The 19,251-nt window shown below is 36.8% G+C and overlaps 1 long non-coding RNA gene across 1 annotated transcript in view; it reads right to left on the reverse strand.

Annotated features, from left to right (window-relative positions):
• Positions 1-1,551: 1,551 nt before the first annotated feature.
• The window catches only part of LOC111507397 (uncharacterized), a 59,863-nt gene continuing 42,163 nt past the window's right edge, over positions 1,552-19,251 (reverse strand). Inside the window, exons 4-6 of the long non-coding RNA XR_012467965.1 lie at positions 10,603-10,722; positions 9,077-9,317; positions 1,552-1,890 (exon numbers count right to left, since the gene is read on the reverse strand). This is a non-coding gene — a long non-coding RNA (uncharacterized lncRNA). The remainder of the gene's footprint in view (positions 1,891-9,076; positions 9,318-10,602; positions 10,723-19,251) is intronic.

The following is a 19,251-nucleotide window of genomic DNA, read 5'->3' on the forward strand; positions in this document are numbered from 1 at the left end:
ATCAAATGGTAAAACTGACAGTCATTAGTTTCTTGACAATAATAAAGGCTTTGCTGAGAGTTATCAACAACATCGTCAATGGTTTCAGGAGTGCAAACTGATTTGCAAACTTTCAATATTGTTTGGTGGATTTTGGGTAACCCCACAAAAAGTAGTTAAGCGGTGTCATGTCGGGAGAACGGGCTGGCCACTCAATGGCACCTCGTCTACCAATCTATCTGTTGGGAAAAACTTCATTCAGATATGCACGAATTTCAGCTATTTGATTTCTATTTGATTCAGATTATCATTATCTGGAAAAAATCTTCAGCGTTGGAACTAACAAATTAGTCAAAAACTCCAAGTAACGTTCACCGGTTGATGTTTCGTCAAAAAAATATGGTCCAATTATACGATTATTTATAATCCCTACCCAAACATTTCCTTTTCTGGGATATTGAGTGTAGGCCTCCATCATCCGATGGGGATTTTCTCGGCTCCAATATCGACAGTTCTGTCTCTTAACGGTTCCATAAAAAAAAGTTGACTCGTTGGAAAATAATATTATTTTCTTAAACGAAGGATCCCGCAGACATCTGGTTTCCATTGTTTCGCAAAACTCTGTGCTGCGATTTGGATCGTCTTCGTGGAATTCATATATCTACGTGATATCTTTCAACACTTTGAATTTCTTGTTTCTTTATGACGCATGCACAAAATTAAAAAATAAAGATATTGCTGCAGAGAAAATTGAATACCTTTCAAAATGAGGTATCACTTGACCCTCCTTTTGCATTTAAAAAATTTGAGGGTGGCTGTCACGTTGAGGAGGGTGATGAAGGGGGGATTTTTTTATGTCACGGAGTGTCTTTTCCAATACATAATTCGATTTGTTTCAGAGTTTTCCTTGAAAAGGCTAATAACGTAGAAAATAAATTTATCCGTTACATATGGTGCTCACTATTGTATACATATACACTGAAATATTTTCAAACTCATTCTCTACGATCCCATTTATGTTTCTAATGAATAATTATTAACATCATATCTGAAAGCTGAGAAGGAGAATTGAGAATAAAATCTAAATTTTTAAAACATTAATTTCATTTGCTTTACGAAGCATGGTTGAGAGAGGACTGTTTGAAAAAAATCTGTTTTAAAATCTGTTTTTTGGTTAATCAGCTTGGGGCATTTATTTTTCTACTTGCCTTGGGTAGTTTAAATAGGATTGGACTTCTTGTAGGTTACTGAGGAATATTAAAATCTATGAGTTTTTTTATATCAGTAATACTGTTGTTTATCACCGTGTATAAAAACATTATTTGTGTTACATATCGTCTAATATAAAGAGATGATACTTCGAAATGCTGCCTCAGATCCATTGATCTGACTTTTGTATAGGTATCTCAGTAACCTATTTTATATTTTTTTGATTCTGTAATGGGCTGAAAAAGGGCAAAAAATTAAAATTCGGAAAAATGAACAGCATCAATATATAGAGTTCAAAATTCTGCTATCGATAGGTACTTATACACCACGATACGAAACACTTCACATCAAAACGGACAAGACTTTTGAAACAACCCATTATAATTTATTTCCAACTCTACTTTTTGCTAATTCCAGACATTCCTTACAACTATCAAAATAAATTTCAATCAATTTGAATTCGATGTACAGATATTGGTACATCTCTAAAAGGCGTCTGTGTCTATCCCAATGCTACCTCTTGATATCCCGTTGCGTCGTTGAAAAGAGATTCGAAGTTTTTGGCAAGTCACGTTGCTTTGTATGCACCACACAAACCTCTCTAGAACCGAATTTGTCGCCTGATATCAAACAAATTCGGATCTACAGGGTAGATGTAGAGCATTAACGTGAAGGAAGCGAAGTTGACTGGATGTCGAATACCTGGAACATAGATATACTTAAAACAAACTTGACTGAATAGTTTGAAGTAAACTGGCAAAGTAAACTGGTAAGTAAATTTTCAAAGAAACTATTGTTTTGCCAAGCTGAATAACACACTTTTGGTCGTTATTTTATCAAAATGAGGTATATATTTATGAAGAAAGTAATAGGAATCATAAAATTATGAAACTACAAAAGTCACTTGGCGCCCCGGAGCGACTTCATTGATTCGATTGGCGCATTTGCTTTTTCAGCTGCAGGAAAACTCGGAAAAACCTGCAGCACCACATCCATATGAAGATCTTGATTTGCCAACGTCCTCTCTTTCGTGAAACAAAATGTAGGGTATCTCCAGAGGCTTCAATGAATTCAAGACATCGCCAGAACACTTCGTGACATGACTATCGTCAAACTAAAAACTAGTCCGTTTCGTCTTTGACCAATGCGTAATAATGACTAGATTTAACATCAGAACCACAGTGAACAAATACTGTATGAATATTATGATAGTGATCTGCTAGAATTAAGTGTTCATTTCGAAACTTTGTAAGAGTTTGGTGCTTCCGTCAGAGGTTGAGTCATGTTTGAAGATCATCAGTGTTATTATTAGGTTGACTGGTGCCTCAGTTTGGCGCATGTTTTGCAATACAGTTGATCATCACCTATTTCAAAACATTTCAAAAAATTGATAAAATCAATAAAGGCGCTGAAACATACGATCTAGGCAGCCAATTGACGGGCCCCAAACGTGAGATAAACTGTTTATCGAAGGTGGCTCTTAATTGGGCCATTGTTTCGCGTGCCGTGTGGCACCGTCTTATTAAAACCACATGTCAGGCATGTCCAATTCTTCCATTTTGGGCAACAAAAAGTCGTCAATCGTCACGCGGTAGCGCTCGCCATTCACAGTAACGTTCCGGCCATTGTCGTCTTTGAAGAAGTACGGCCCGATGATGCCACCGACCCATAATCCACACCAAACAGTGACTTTTTCGGGATGCATCGATAGCTCTTGCAATGCTTGTGGCTGGTCTTCACACCAGATGCGGCAATTCTGTTTGTTAACGTATCCATTCAACCGGAAATGAGCTTGTTCGCTGAACACAATTTTTCGATAGAAATGTGGATCTTCCTAAAACTTTGTCAGGGCCCATTCTCTAAATGTTAGACGTTGCTGGAGGTCATTTGGCTTCAATTCTTGCACCAGCTGAATCTTTACACCCAAATCATTTGTCAAAATTTTCCACGTAGTGGAGTAACAGAGGCCCAATTGCTACGAACGACGGCGAATCGACATTTCACGGACATCACGAACATTGGCGGATACAGCCGCAATATTTTCTCCGTTTCTCACTCTGCGTATGTGTGGTGGTGGTTTAATGTCCCATAATGTAAGCTGGGTTCGAAATTTAGTCACAAGCTTTCGAATAGATCCTCGAGTAGGCCGACGAAACTGCCTAGCGTTGTCATTTGTGAGTCGATTCATGGTTAAATTAAAGACCAAACTGAACAAGTTTGACAATGACACAAGACACGATTCACGCGTCATCTGCCAAAAACAGTGTTGCCAAAAAGATAGCAGCAAAGTAAACAAGTGAGTATTTTTCCAGCAAAAGATCTACAAACACAAGACGAGATAGACTGTACGGAATCATTGAATCTAGAGCGATCAGGAGTACTAATTCTGCTATTTTTTGCTCAAGAAGAGTATTCAACAACAACCCCAAGAATTCGGAGCAATCCTCTTGCTGTCCTAACGAGTATCTAGTGGATTTCAAAGACTCCAGGAAATCGCTTGGTGGGAGAGATGATAAATTCTTACGAAACTGCAACTGCTTGAACAATAATAACGGTGAAGTTTCACTCCAAGCCACAAGACCGACTTCAAAATTATTCTCGGAAAAGAAAACCTAACCTAAGTTGAATTCGACACAAACGTAACCTACTCTGATCTCTACAACGATCGATCTCATTTTCACAGTTGAAATTTTCTCTCACAGATATGTAACCTAAAAAGGCGTAGGAATTGTCATAATAGACTTTTGTCTTGTTCAAAGTGAAACTGTATATTTTTAGGAAGGATTAATTTTTGGGAAATAAATGTTTTGGCCTTCTACTTCTTCATCTTGATAGAAAAAATGTGGAGATCTTCCAAAGAAAGAAGGGAAGCAATCAATTTCAGTATACAAAGATGTATAGGTCATGCAGAAAAGTAACTTCCAGACACAAACTGGAAGGAAAAAGCACTTTCGAAACAACTATTTTCATATGTACATCGAATTAAACGAAAGAAAAATACTTTTGAAACAAATACTTTATATGTGAATGCTGAATAATACGAAAAACAATTCTATTCCGTTTGTTTTCCTAACATTCGTATTGAGATTGAATCAGATATCACTTACTGGATTTGTACACAATGTAATTAATGGAAGAAGTGAAATTTCACTTCACTGCACCTCACAAGGGTTTATTGTGGCTCAAGTCTATTCACACTCGACCAAATAATCACAGCTTCTCAAGGAAGCCGATTGGTTTGTATGGTGAGTGGTCTTTCAGGTCAGATGGTAAGAGTACGGCTCTGCCAAATTCTTGAAACCTGATTCGGGCCCCAGTGGGGCAGGCACAAACTATGTGCTCTGCTGTTTTATCATTTTCCAAACAGAGGCGACACACACTGGCTCTCGACAGTCCGAGTCTCTGCATATGATAATTCAATTGACAGTGACCTGTGAAATGGTCTGTTACACAAGGCGAATAAACGCCTTGGAGTGAGCCTATCCTGGAGGATTCTGTCAGAAGTCCATAAATCAGTTTGCCATCCAGGTATTCAATCTTTGTTTGGCATAGCCTAAAACGATGCCAATGACAGGTTCTGTCCAGTTTGGCCAGGAATTCAGACCAGAGACAATCTATTAGTTCGTCCTATCGAGGAGAGTCGTTTTTGCTACCAATTTAGACGTTGCTCGGTAGGAGGCAAGAGCTTTCAACGCCGCTTGACTGCCCGAGAATATTTTGTTTGACTTGTGTATGAGGTTGGCTTCTTCCAATATCTCCACACACAATCCAATAGCGTAAATTCCCGCTTCAAATACAATTGCATAGGTTCCCAGGTAGGTTGGTATCTCTAACCTGGATCTGCGACTGAAAACACCTGCACCAGAATCTGACGGTGTTTTTGATCCATCTGTAAACCAACAACTATCTTCTCTTAATATTTCCTTCTTCCAAAGGTAAGTGTCTTACCGCGAAACAACGGATTTCTATTAGTGGGGACGAGAGGGTTCCATGTAAGTGAAATTTCACTTCTCTCATCAATTATATTGTGTAGGAATCCTATGAATAATATCTGATTCAATCCCATTATGAATGTTTGGAATACAAACAGAATAGATATGTGTTTTTCTTGTAAGTCAGCGCCCATATTGAAGTATCTGTTGCGAAACTATTTTTCTTTCGTGTAATTCAATGTTTATGTAAAAATAACTGGCTAACAATTTTCATTCCCATTTTCAGATATTTTTGTTCCTTTTTTTTGTGTTTTCCATTTCACAAGAAAAAATTATTGAAACGAAGTTGCAGACAATTTGGTTTACTACAAATAATATCCTATAAAATATACTGTAGGGTTGCTAGTTCACGAAACAGCGCGAAAACCCTTCGCACCACTTTTTCCATGATGACGACCAGAGAAGAGTTACAACCCCACAAACTTGAACTTAGGCTTATACTAACAGCCCTAAACATAAACTATGAAGTTTTGTCGTCTGAGAAGCGAACATTGAGGTCAAGAACATTAAACATTCCAATGGACTGAAGCTTATATACCAAAAAAGCGGGACCTCTCACCCCAGATTCACGAATACCAAAAATTAACATCAAACAAGAATTTTTCACTATCTTCTTTCACAGTTACTGAAGAGTCGTAGATCCAGAGTGACAAATATTGAAAACTTTCATCCGAAGCCTGCTATGTTAAGTTTTCGAATTCAGCTCACCTAGTTTTATATCACTAAGATATAGATATCCATCCCTCTATATAGAACGTAACCACTGTTTATACACTTGAACGAGTTCACAATTAACGTTATGTTTTCTGTTTTATTCATTGAGAAAACTGAAAGAATTTTTAAAAAAATGGTTGGGAAATGGTTGCTTTCCCTGAGAGCAAAACGGCCACAACTATTTGAATTTTCACAAACGACGGATCATTTTCCAACCCGAAACCCCCACATTCACCATCAAAGGATCATATTTTCTTCAGAGGCCCAAACTAACTAACGGTCCGACTTATTCGCCGCTAAACGTTGACTGTTAGTCCTCAATTCGCCTTAATTAAATGATCTAATCCAATTAACTTTGGCTGTGTCACGCTAGAGAAGTCACGCATAGAATTACAATGCAGCATTTGAACTTTAACCAGTTTTAATTAGGATGCGTGAAAAAGTTTAAACTCGGTATTATAATTACGGTCGAGATAGTGTCATTTTCGAGCAGTTCATAGAACATGTGGTGGATTTACGGCAAGGTTAATTCAGTTAATTGGAAACGGGAATATATTTATCACCGGATGTGTGAAGTTCTATGTGATATTCGCGCTGTTTGCATTTTAAATATTTAGTTTCACAAGCAAAATGAAAATGTAGTAATTTTAATGATAGGTCTTAATTTCCAGAGTGATACAAATACGATAATAGTACATGAAATGTGATGAAATGGGTAAGGTTGAAGATCAGTTGGTTGCATCAAAAGAACAACCTGTTTTCCATCTCACCAACGGGAAAGTTTCACGATATTGTTAATTCAAAATTAGCGTAATTGAATTTGAAATATATAACAAAACAGTGGAGTCTGCGGAAGAATTTAAAAAAATCATCAATAAATGTACTGAGAAATAGATCCTTGTTAGTGTTTTTCTTTCAGCCATCGTGATGAATGAGATATAACACGAACGAAAGAAGTAAGTACAGAACTTGAAGTAGGTACAACTAAGCTGTCCTTGTTCATCTTTCACTGCCTGAACCACTGTGCATGCTGTTTTTGACGAGTGCATGGCTTGGGATGTGGAGGTTGAGCAAACCGGCCATCGCATGCCTGCTTCCACGTTGCCCCGTTGGATACGGGTATGATAGAATCACTCGTGGTTCTGTTATTCCATAACTGAATGGCATCCCAACGATGGCTTAATCCTAAGGCATGTGTATCCGTGTCGAGAGGATGAGCCTATCGGCTGTCTCTACAGAACCTTCGAGATACCGGGCGCCCTCTCGTCGTAGCATCGCCTTGTCACGGTAATGCGGAGCTCTGCCGTGATTGACCTTCTTTCCCTAGCTACTCGTGGGACATAGTAAATTTAAAAATTTTTTCTGACGCTGAGTCTACAGAGGAGATGGATGTCGTGTAAATTTAAAAATTCTTTCTGACGCTGAGTCTACAGAGGAGATGGATGTCGTGATTACGACTCCAACTGACCTCCCTGTAAATTTAGATCAGGAGCGAGAGCTTCTCAACTCTCCAACTTCTGATGCAATAACTGAACCTAAAAAAAAGGTTTGGTGGTGCAGTCAGGAAACTACTGAGTCGTCTCCTCAAGAGCGGGGTACCTTATGAAACCGCCTTGCACCAAATTTTTGAGCGGCGTTCGCAGAATCTGTCTCGGGTGGATGAACAAACCCCCCATGGGCAAATTAGAAAACGTTTGCGCTCAAGTGATGATTCACCAAAACTAGAGGCGAAAAAGCCCTGCATGGTTGAATCTAAGGCATCGTCAGCTGTTGCTGACGTGCAAAAACCCTCATATGTGAAGGTTGTCGCGGGTGTCGAAGTGGGAATCTTGCACCTTGACTATCCGACTACCTCATTAACGATGAAACAACAGAGAATATACTTTGTGCCTGCCTCGCTGGAGAGCGAATCACGTTTTTAGATTTCAGCAGAGCCGTACTCTTACCATCTGACCTGAAAGACCACTCACCATATAAACAAATCGGCTTCGTTAAGAAGCTGTGATTATTTGGCCGAGTGTGAATAGGTGTGAGCCACAATAAACCCTTGCGGGTAGCGGTGGAGGGTCGAATAGACCCACTCACTTAGGACCTAATCTAACAATTAAGCAAAAATGAAAATCGCCTTCTGGGTCAGTAAACGTCACTTGCCGGACGAAATCGTTCCTGTAACAGTCCATGAATTTTCCATTTATAGAGATACTTTTATGATTCTTTCACAGTTTTGTTCCATTTCGCTAGAGCTTTAATAATCTGTATTGAAAAAAAATTGAAAAACTCTGTTGAATCCGTCTTGAACTCGTGATTCTTTTCAAAAGAACCTCTCCTCGAAATTGAATATTGAAGCTTCATATCATTTTTTCAGTTTGACATCGATCGAAGGGACAGCAAAAATGTAAAAAAATGAGACGATTCAAAGTTATTTTTTTTATTAAACATTGCGAGTGAGTCCATTTTTGAACATTATTAACCGATACATTGATAATTTGGTTCGCTCAGCTGGAAACAATGGAAAACGTGTTTTACCAACCTAATAGCCGGTAAAACAAGTCGATGAAGGAGAAGAGAAATAACATGAAAAAAAAAGTTTTCTCCTTTCCTTATAGTAGAAAATATGGGAGTGTTCCAAAGAAAGAAAGAAGTAATTAATTTCAAAAATAATGTCTTCACAAAGATGTGTAGTAGAAAGCCAAAATCTTTCTTTCTCAAAAATCAATCGCTTCTAGAAATATACTCCTTTCAATTTGAGTTGAAAGAACAATAAGGAACAAATAATTGAAAAAGTCTGATAAAGAAATTTTAATAGCAAAGGCACTCCAAGAGTGAAAATTCAACGACATGTTTGCTTATGCGTGAGACAAGTTATAAATATAACAAGAGAATCGCCTCAGTTATATTCTAATTTTTGCAAAGAAAGGACACAAAGACTTGGTACGAATAATTTCAAATTAATAACTACTGAAAAACTGAATTTGAATAAATTTTTCAAACGTGTTCATTACTTTCCTCTGAAGTAAACATTTCTTCATCGAAAATATTGAATTTAAATTCGATAAATTTCACAGGATATAAGAAAGATGAACCCCACAAAAACTATCACCTTGAAAAAACAAATACATTTATATCGAACCATTAAGTAATTGGATGTTCAACCTCAGAAATGGTGAAATATTGATACTTACTATCCAGTAAATGTTCATGACTTATCCGGTGTACTACATACATTTTCGTCTGCTGACCGAACAATAATAAGTATTTGAATGTTTCCCACATGATTCCACAATTATTTTCTTCAGTCCTCAGTTTTCTGCAAACGAGTAGCAACTTCTAACTCCGGAATTGTTATCAAACTGCTTATTTCCATTGATTCATCCTCAACGATTCATTCCATCCTCGTAATTTATTGAATAATTGTATAGATTTCTGAAAAATAATGAGTGAGCATTAATTAGAGTTGTCAAAACACCAAAAAGGTTGAATGATATCAAAAAATATGTGACGGAATTGGCCATTGCTTGATGACAATTCAAGAAACAGACGTTCAGGTCAGTGGTTGGACAGCGATGAGCCACACAGGCACTTCCTAAAGGCGAAAACCCACGAAAAAGGGCCATATATAGGGTCTGTATAGTGGTCAGCGACTAGTGCAATTCACTATAACTTTCTGCAACCTGGCGAAACCGACGTAATACCTAGCAAAAGCTATGTATGTTGATATACATTCTAGCTTCGGGAAGAGACATATTTCTTCAATTCAGCATTTTTTCAAACGCCGGTTCTGTGTCTCATACAATGTGACATCATGGCAAGACCGAGGGAGTGTTTATATAAACAAAATTTATCGACGTCTTTTGGAAAAATGCAGAGTCAGATATATTTGTCACGAAGCTCAAATCGCCCAGAATGTAGATATGGCACATCAATTTCCCAGCCTTGAAATGGAGAGTAACTCAGCAGAATAGGTTATCTGTTGACCTCCATCGCACGTGTGCTACTGTTACGAAGAACGGTTAGAAAAACGGGGGGGGGGAACGAGGCACCCGTGATTTTTTTCTGGCTTTTAGGAAAAAGGCAGAGAGTTCTGGGAGATCTTTGCATGAGGCAGCGGTCTCAGAGTGGTGCCGAAAATTTTCTAGAACTTTGAGGATGGTTCAAAAAAAAAACTTGGAGCTTGAAGAGTTTTCTCGACGATCGGTCAAAGGCGGTATTTTGTTTTGGGAGAGTTTTCCTGGATTGAATCTTTGAATTGTTTTTAAATATGTTGGAAAACAGGCGGTTTGCACGATTTTGGATAGTCTGACGTAGGAATAAAACAGCGTGTGAGATTCGTGCGAAAATCGAGCGGGGTAGTGCGAAAATTTACATAAGAGACGAGCTTGAAAAAGGCAGCGGTGAGTTGAATGTACATGTGTAGGTACTAACCGTTTTCTGATTTTGGGAAGGAGTTAGCTATAATAAGTTTGTATACAGAGTGGACCTAATAATTGCGTCATAGTTATGTAGCAGTCAGAAATCACTGGCCAAGCTAGAGTATTTTGTCACTTTAAGTTTTATTTTCGAGATTTGGTTATGGCAATTTTCTTCAATTTTTGGATGTTTTTCTTTGTCTATTTTGTTATATATTTTTCCTTTATTTTCTTCATCATTGCATATAGTTATCTTTTAAAGGTTTCAAGCAGGCTTTTATTTCAAAATCTACTAAAGTTACCTCTTGGAAGGAAGTGTCTACGAATTCTCAAGATCTTTTCCTCTACAACAAAAGACCTCCTCTTTTTGGAACTGCCCATCCAAAATTTCATGTGGAGAAATGCGCATCTGGTGACAGCAGCTGCAAAATTTTATTTAAATAGAATTAACACGAAAATTAGCGAGAGGTTCAACAAGGGTTACAATGGTGACTAGGGTGGAATATGTATAATAGGAAAACCGTTTCAGATTTACTACACCATCAACAAAATTCACCAAAAATTGTGTAAGCAGCATGTTCTCGTTAACATAAGAGGGCAGACTACGCTCGACAAATCATCGTTTGAGAATTGAGCGAGCTGAGCGTTGAAGTTCTGCTTCGCCATCATACAGCCTAGACCTCTCGCCAACCGAAAATCATCATTTCAAGCACTTCGATGACTTTCTCACCGGTAGAACCTCCGCCAATCAGGATCAGAGAAAAACGGCCTTCGTCGACTTTATCGAATGTAACCCTTTCATCTACTTGAATAAATATTTTTATCACTATTATTATTATAGCTGAAAAACTCGTTTTTTGGCCGCGCCTGTAAAAAACATCAACCGTTTCATTATTCAAACTATCGGCCATTCCGTTCTCTACTAGAAATTGCCGACGAGTGAGTGACATGCTTGACAGGGATTATCCCCTCATATTGACGACCCCATCACTGAGTGGTGTTTCATCTCACTCTCTCCCGAATATAAACCTAACATAGGTGGACCATGTCTATTCATTCCTGACGGTTGTAATTCCAACTCCCTAGTTCATTGTGTTCATTGGGGTATGTGGAATACAATAAGTAGGTACCGGATGTCATATATTCCGAGATTATTGTGGACGGTAGATTGAGAGAAATGGACTGATTTAAAGTGTGAACTATGGGAAGAACAAAAACCTATCCATTGAGAGCTTGAAACTTCACTTTGAGAATATGGTGTGATGGGTTTCCTTCTAAACTATATCTGTCCAGCAAATAAAGCAAACCAAACAACAATAGATTCGTGATCAGAGCATGATTACCACGCACATTTGCATCTGTTGGGTGAAATAAATAAGCCTCCTTACGCTGGCCAATCAGATTTAACTGCAATCGGCTGGCGGAATTTATTGTTTCAGGTATCGCTACGTATGTCAAGTACTGATGCGGTTGAAGAAACTGATTATTTGTATTCCTCCCCTCCACTTGAAAAAGATTAAAAATTCACAACTTAATATTAATGAAAACAATGTAAATGTGAACATTTACCAATATCATACTGAAGCAAATTCTTTCCTTTCCTTTCTTGTCCTTTGATGAAATCATGACAAAAGTAGGAAACATTGCAGGAATGTCTACTTCAAGAGGCTATGAAGTTATGAGAGAATATAAACAAAAACATTCTTTATTGGCTCTAAAACCATATCCCTCACGAAAGGAAATTATAGAAAAGGTAGAAGATTTTGATTTAAACGCTATTAGAAGAAAAGTACATCATTTTTTTTTTCTAAAAGAAATGCAAACAATAGATTCAGTTCTGAAAGTTGTAAACGATGAATGCTGATCTACCAAATTTCAAATGGTCGACATTTCAACTGTTCACACATCCTGCATAGAGGTGTGTCCACTAGCCCCATATTATGGAAGTGTTTCCTCAGTTGACAATGGCCAGTCAGAAATCCTACTGTTGAGCGTAGATTTTTCCTGGTCATTGCCAGTCATTTCTTCGGCGCCAGCTTCCAAGGGTGCCCAAGGTGATCCTGGCAAAATTGCATCCTTTGATTCCATCCCATCTCTCTAAGGATTGAGCATGGGTGTAACATTTGGCTAGTTCTAAAATTCTTAGTCCAGCCGATTCCTTGGCTAAAGAGTCGGCAATGCGATTACCTTTACTCCTGTCGTTCCCTTCAACCCACCACAGGATGATGTTATTATCTACCGAGGCTTTGGCTAAATCTTGGTGACACTGTAGTACTAGCCCTGAGGTTATACGTTGTCTGTTCAATGCTAATAGGGCTTGTCTGCTGTCAGTGCAGATAAATTCCTTTCCTGGTTATTTCTTTTGTGGCGATTGAGATACCAGCTAATTCTGTTCGTACCACGCTGGTATTTCTTCCCATTCCCCACTGAATCCTTAGGCTTAGTGATTTGAAAAACAGTCCACATCCTGAGCCTCAAGAAATCGCATATGTTTGTGAACAAGATAACTTGTTACTGTTATATGATGTTATTGGTATTGAAAGAAATGCTTCTGCTGTTTCAACTAAAACAAAATGAATCCTTTTTCAGGAAAAGGCAAAAGGTTGATATTATGTCACATAGGAAGCGAAACCGGTTTTGTCCCGGATGCCGTGTGGGCCTTCCAGTCGAAGAAAATGGGCGACTATAATGAGGAAATGGACGTCATATCTTTTGAGAATCAGTTTAGGAACATAATTCTGAAACTAGAAGATAATTGTTGATGAGAACGCTCTTCACCATTTCAGAAAAGCTGAAAAAATTCATACTACAGCCAGAAAAAAAGCTGTGATTCAAGACTGGATGCGTTTGAAAAGTATACCATTCGAGGATAACATTGCAAAAACAGAACTTTTAAGGATGGTGAATGAACATAAAACCAAATATAATAAATACATTGTTGACGAAATTGCTAAAGCACATAATAATAGTATTACATCTTCCCCCTTACCACTACGAGGTCAACCCAATAGAGCTTATTGGGCAGACATAAAAGCTATGTTGACAAAAAAAATAATACATGTGAATTTTGTGATCTCAAAAATATTTTTAGTTTTTAGTTTTTAGTTTCATTTAATTCAATGCAATAATTGCGTAGAGCATGTGAGAGATTAAGTAGGAATGGAAATGTTAAGATAAGACCATCTAATGCATGATTTAGTTGACAAAAATCCATTGGTAGTTAATCTCAATGAGGATTCTTCTAGTAGCAGTTCTTCAGCATTTGACTAATCGGTCTAAAATGATAAAAAAGATTTATCATTTTTTTTAATGTATACGCTGAAACGTCTTTGAAATCAAAAACTGTTGATCCGTTTCTCCTGCTGAAATAAAATGACCCCATTTTCAATCAATGTTGAATACACAAAATTGTTTTTGTTTTCTTCATCAGTTGAACTTTGAATAATTTTCGTAGGCCCAGCTGCATATTATTAAAAAAAATCGGTCGTTCCTTACTACGACTCTGTACGAGCAGCCTTGTCTGGGAAACCACGTGCACAATGCATGATAATGTTTTTAAAAACCACGTCGCTTTGATGGACAGAGTTTATAGTCTTTTTCCACAAGCAGTAAAGCAATGAATCATTTTTAAGTCGCTATTCCATGAGCGTACATAACTGAGTTGGCTCAAAAGTGAAAAATGTAGTATTCATTTTGAACATTGAATGTTGCTGTATGGTTTGATTGATTTGAGAAGGAACGATTTTTCGTTTACTTCAGGCCATCCTCATCAATAGCTGCAACGTAAAATGTACAACCCTGTATAAGCAATGACTTTGTTGGAAAGATAACGCAATAAACTCATCAGACTATTTGTTTGAAGGTGGTGGAAGGGATTGCCAATGGGATCGCCACTCTCACCGGTTATAGTCAAAATATATATGGCTCATTGGTCATTGAAGAAACCTCAAGTCTGGTTGAGATACGCGGACGACACCTTCGTAATATGGAACCATGAGAATGCAGCACACCTTCCTGAAGCAAATCAACAAGTTCTTCCATCATTTTCACAATGGAGAAGGAAGTCCACAACGAATTGCCATTCTTAGACGTATTGGTGAAGATGATCGACACCAAATGGGAAACATCTGTATATCGAGAACTCACTCACACGGGACATTATCTGAACCAGAAATCCATTTACCATCAATCGACTAAGAGAGAAATCATCAAAACTCTAGTAGACCGTGCTTTGGGGGTAACACAAAGAAAGCTCTCGAAAAGGAACTAGGCATCATCAAAAATGACCTTCAACGGAGTGGTTACTCTAAAATGATGGTGGAACAGACTTTAGCTAGAAGACAGCAAGAGCCTCACAAGGAAGAGAAGCCGCCACAACCAGTACTTGTACTTTCCTACATCAGAGAATTGTCGGAAAGGATAAGAAGAATTAGGTCCAAGTATTACATCACAACCTGCTTCAGATCTGGAAACACTATCCGTAGCAGCCTCACGAAAACCAGGCCACCAAACGCGGACTGCGATTCTGAGAATTACATTTACCGAATACCCTGCGAGTGCGGAGAATTATACATCGGTGAAAGTAAGAGGCCATTGAAAGTTCGCATTGCCGAGCACAAGAAACACACACAGCGAGGAGAAACCAGTAAATCAGAAATAGCAGAGTATGTTTGGACTCATCAACATAACATCAAGTGGGCTCAAGCTGAAATCACCTAAGATAAGGAACACTGCTTTAGGAGAAAATTCAGAGAAGCCGCATATATAATAATAATAATAACGTCTTTATTATTTCCTCTTTCAATACATTTAAATAAAAATAATGCTTCAAAATATATTTAAGAAAATAAAGGGCAAAGCTCGACTCGGAAGCGGAGAGTGCTACTCTGTTGTTCTTCCACTTAACCCTGTTGTTGTTATCCAACAACGCATTTAGACAAGCTAGCGTAGAGATACGTAACATATGGAAACCTATAATCAAGCGGAACAAGACTCCCACCAAACTCGAATGACTTATAAATAGTCAGATCTCGAAGGAATAAGTTCAGTCATCACCCGACGACGATTGTGGATACTGACAATCGAATCGTCGTGAAGTAACTTGGCTTTGAATCTTTCAATTTTTAATTTTTATTGTTCAATTTTTTTATTTTTTGTTGTTGCTTGTAGTTTTTCAATTGTAGAATCAGTTTTTTTGCTTAATATAATTGTTTTTTCAGCTGATCTTTTTATTTTTTACATATTCTTTCAGGGATTTCAAATCAACGTATATCATATTAGACAATGGAAGTCCAAATTGATGAAATTATCAGACTATACTATTTTTTCTGGAGGCATAGAAAAAATAGACAGATCTAGCATTACCCAAACAGAAAACAATATGTATCCTGGCATTAGCCAAAGTAAAAGCTTCTTTTTCGTGGACTTTTGATGGACTTCAAAGTCCACCAAAAGGTCTCGGAACAAGGAAGACAGATTATTGACATTTACTTCTCAAAACATTCGGCACTTGTTGAGATGATTGCACAACTTTATCATGTTTGTACTATCCTCTATAAAACGAAGAATGTCTCTAATTAACTGGAGTTCTATTCATTAGCACAAACAGTTGTTGGCAACAATTTTTTATTATCCCGTATATAACGACTGAGCTAATCAGCTTGTTCAAAGTGACAAGAAATCTTATTATTTTCTGCAGTTAGTATAAATGCCGGTGACTAGAATATTAAACAGAAACATTAAGACTATGAAAGTCCTCGGCTGGTATGCAACATGAATATTGATATGTTCGTACGTGAAGAAGCTTCTTTCTGGAGGATAACTGTAAAGTGATTATTTGACGATATAAAAATGTATAGTAATCTCAAGCAAGAACCGAACGTTTGTTTTCTTCTTATAGGGAAAATTTTCTCTGGCTGTACTTTTTGGTACCTACTGAATTATTGCCTCTCCGGCATATTATTTTAATTCGCAGTCGGATAATTCAAATGAATCTGTTTTGCTGAAATAAATTTCCAAAGCCTTATGTAAAATGAACCAATGAAAGTCAACTTCGCATTGGAAATAGTTTGTTTGAAAATATATCCAATAAGATTGCATAATATAAACCACCAAAGAATGATGAGATGGAATTTATATACTTAGCTCAGAAAACATATCTGTTCTCTCGAATATGATATCTGGATATTTCATTGTAATTATATTTGTAGAAAAAACAATCTTTATTTGAAATAGAAATAATATACAAAAATTTAATACTAACGATTGCATAAGTATTTGATTAAATATATGAAAATCATCTGATGTTACTAAATACAATAGTTTGTGAAACAATAATACATTGGTTCCGTTCACATGAAAGTTTGAACTTTCTCTGGTCTGGTAATTGTGAATTTGATTATTGAATGTGATAAATTGATTAAAATATGAAGGTTCCTATCCTTTTAATATTTTATAAATAAAAATCATTGAAAGATAATATAATCTGGTTTTTAATGGAGTCCAGTTCAGTACATCTAACATTGTGTCAAGAGAAGTGGACTTCTTGCATTTCAGAATGATTCGCATTGCTCTATTTTGCAAATTTTTGTAAGGCAGCGATACTGCTAGAATCTAGTAACGACAGCAAACTTGGACAATATTCGAAGTGAGGTTGGATTATGGTTTTATAGACCGTTATAGATGTTGAAAACGATAATTGTTGGCGTATTCGTAAAAGAAAGAATATTTTTTACTTATTTTGCTATGAAAGTAATTGAAATGACTTTTGAAAGTGATAAAGTTATCTATTTTGAAGCCAAGATATTTTACTTCTTGCACTATTTCAATGTTTTCATTATATATCGACAAACTTGACTATATTATCCTGCTCAACAAGCTTTCGACTTTTGGGTTATCCAATGAATTATTTTTACAAACGTTAGCAGTATGTCCAACTCAATGGCATCAAGTCTATCGAATATATAGCCACATCTGGTGTACCACAAGGTACACAAATCTAGAACCCCTACCGTTCAATATGTTCATCAATGATATCGAAGCTGAGATTGATGTCAATTTCCTTTTACACGCAGAAGACTTGAAACTCTATCACAATATAACATGTTCGAATGATTGCGAAGTCTCGCCCTGAATTTAAATCGCGTTGCTACATGGTGTCGGAAGAATAAGCTATCTCTCAACATATCCAAATGTAATGTAATGTCTTACTCACTGAAAACGAACTTGAATTTATACAACTACGTCATAAATAATCAAGTTCTGGAGCGTCCTGACACACTCACTGATCTAGGTGTTACTTTTGATTCATCCCTCTCTCTCAATAAACATATTGACACTACTCTAACAGCAGCTTATCGCATGTATGTATTCTTAGTAATAAATACAAAAGACTATGAAAAAGCTTCAACATTGAAATTACTTTATTTCACTTTTGTTCGATCTAGGCTGGAATATGCATCGGTCGTGTGGAGTCCCTACTATCAGGTTCATATAAATCAACTAGAATCCCTACAGAGGCGCTTCCTAAAATATGTATTTTAAACTTGAAGGCACGTATCCTACCAGAATTGCTTGTAACTCACAATTTTTGTAGTCTCAAGGTCATAAATAATATCATCTCCTACTCTCAACTGTTACATATGTTGAATTTTTGGGTTCCTAGACGGTCATCTAGGAATAGTGTCACATTTTATCTCAACACTCCGCTTACAAATGTAATGAAAAAATCTCCAATTTAAACAATGTGCGATACCTCTAATTCTGTTAGTCATATCCTAGATATATTCAACTGCCAGATTATACAAATCAAAAGACATTTCTTAGCTAACTGACAGTTCTGTTTTTAATTTTTTTTATATAGATTCACAAATTATATTATGTAAGTACATATTTGTAAATGCCACTGTTCCTATTCTGTAATTGGGTTCATCCTGTAGAATATTGTATGAAATAAAAAAATAAATATTTATATTATTTACGTTGATTTGGCTATATTTGTATTTTGAAGTTATTATCATGGTATTAATATTAAAAAAGTAGTGATAATTCACAAACGTTTGTTCATTTTCTCTATGGTCTCATCCAGTTTGAGACTGTTGTCAGCTACGAGAGTATAATAAGCAAATAAATTAATGAACTCATGGTCTTGAACAAAATTGATACCATTCAAATAAAGAATGAATAGCAAGGGTCCTAGGACACTGCCCTGGGGAACGCCGCTGGTAACATTTTAGAGAGAATACATCATTCACCTTAGTTATTTGAGAACGACCTTTTAGGTAATTCTCAAAACATTTTAGAACTATCCCATAAATTCCATAATACTGCAGTTTATTCAACAGGATATCGATATCAATTGCTTCGAATGCTCGTTTATAGTCCTAGAAATATACTCATTTCTCTTTTGAGAATTTTCAGAAGTGCCTTTTTGGGTTTTAAAAAGGACTATTTTTCCAAACGTTAACCATCTAAAGCAAGTTAGGATTATAATTTTTTTTTCATTGATTATTCAACTTGTGGTTGAAATTAAAGTTACTAGTTTGTTTTCCTTACTGAAATTTACTATAAATCATGTCTTCTTTCGTAAACTTTGTGCATGCAGTCTTGTTATCATGCGCCACCCGAAATTCAAGAAGGGTACTTTCTACGTCTGCCCTGTATAAATAACGACAGGTACCCTAAAAGTTTTTTCAGAGTACGCCACTGATTTTCCATCGTAATTGCCAAGGCTGTTACAGAGGGTTGTTCTCGACAAATACCGACAGCTTTTAAAAATGATGTTTATGACCTTTTCATGTTTATGTTTATTATAATGTTTATGGCACAGTAACTAAGCTGTATAAAATAGTTCAACAGATGTTTCGTGGCAGTTCGTAAACTTGCTATTTACTGATAAATTTTAGCGGTCAAGTACTTTTACTGCTAATTTATTCATCATTAGAAATTGAACT

The sequence above is a fragment of the Leptinotarsa decemlineata genome, unplaced genomic scaffold (genome assembly GCF_025532065.1).
Source record: "Leptinotarsa decemlineata unplaced genomic scaffold, Ldec_3_MD MMD2_tig00026361_RagTag_RagTag, whole genome shotgun sequence".
Taxonomy (NCBI): Eukaryota; Metazoa; Arthropoda; class Insecta; order Coleoptera; family Chrysomelidae; genus Leptinotarsa; species Leptinotarsa decemlineata.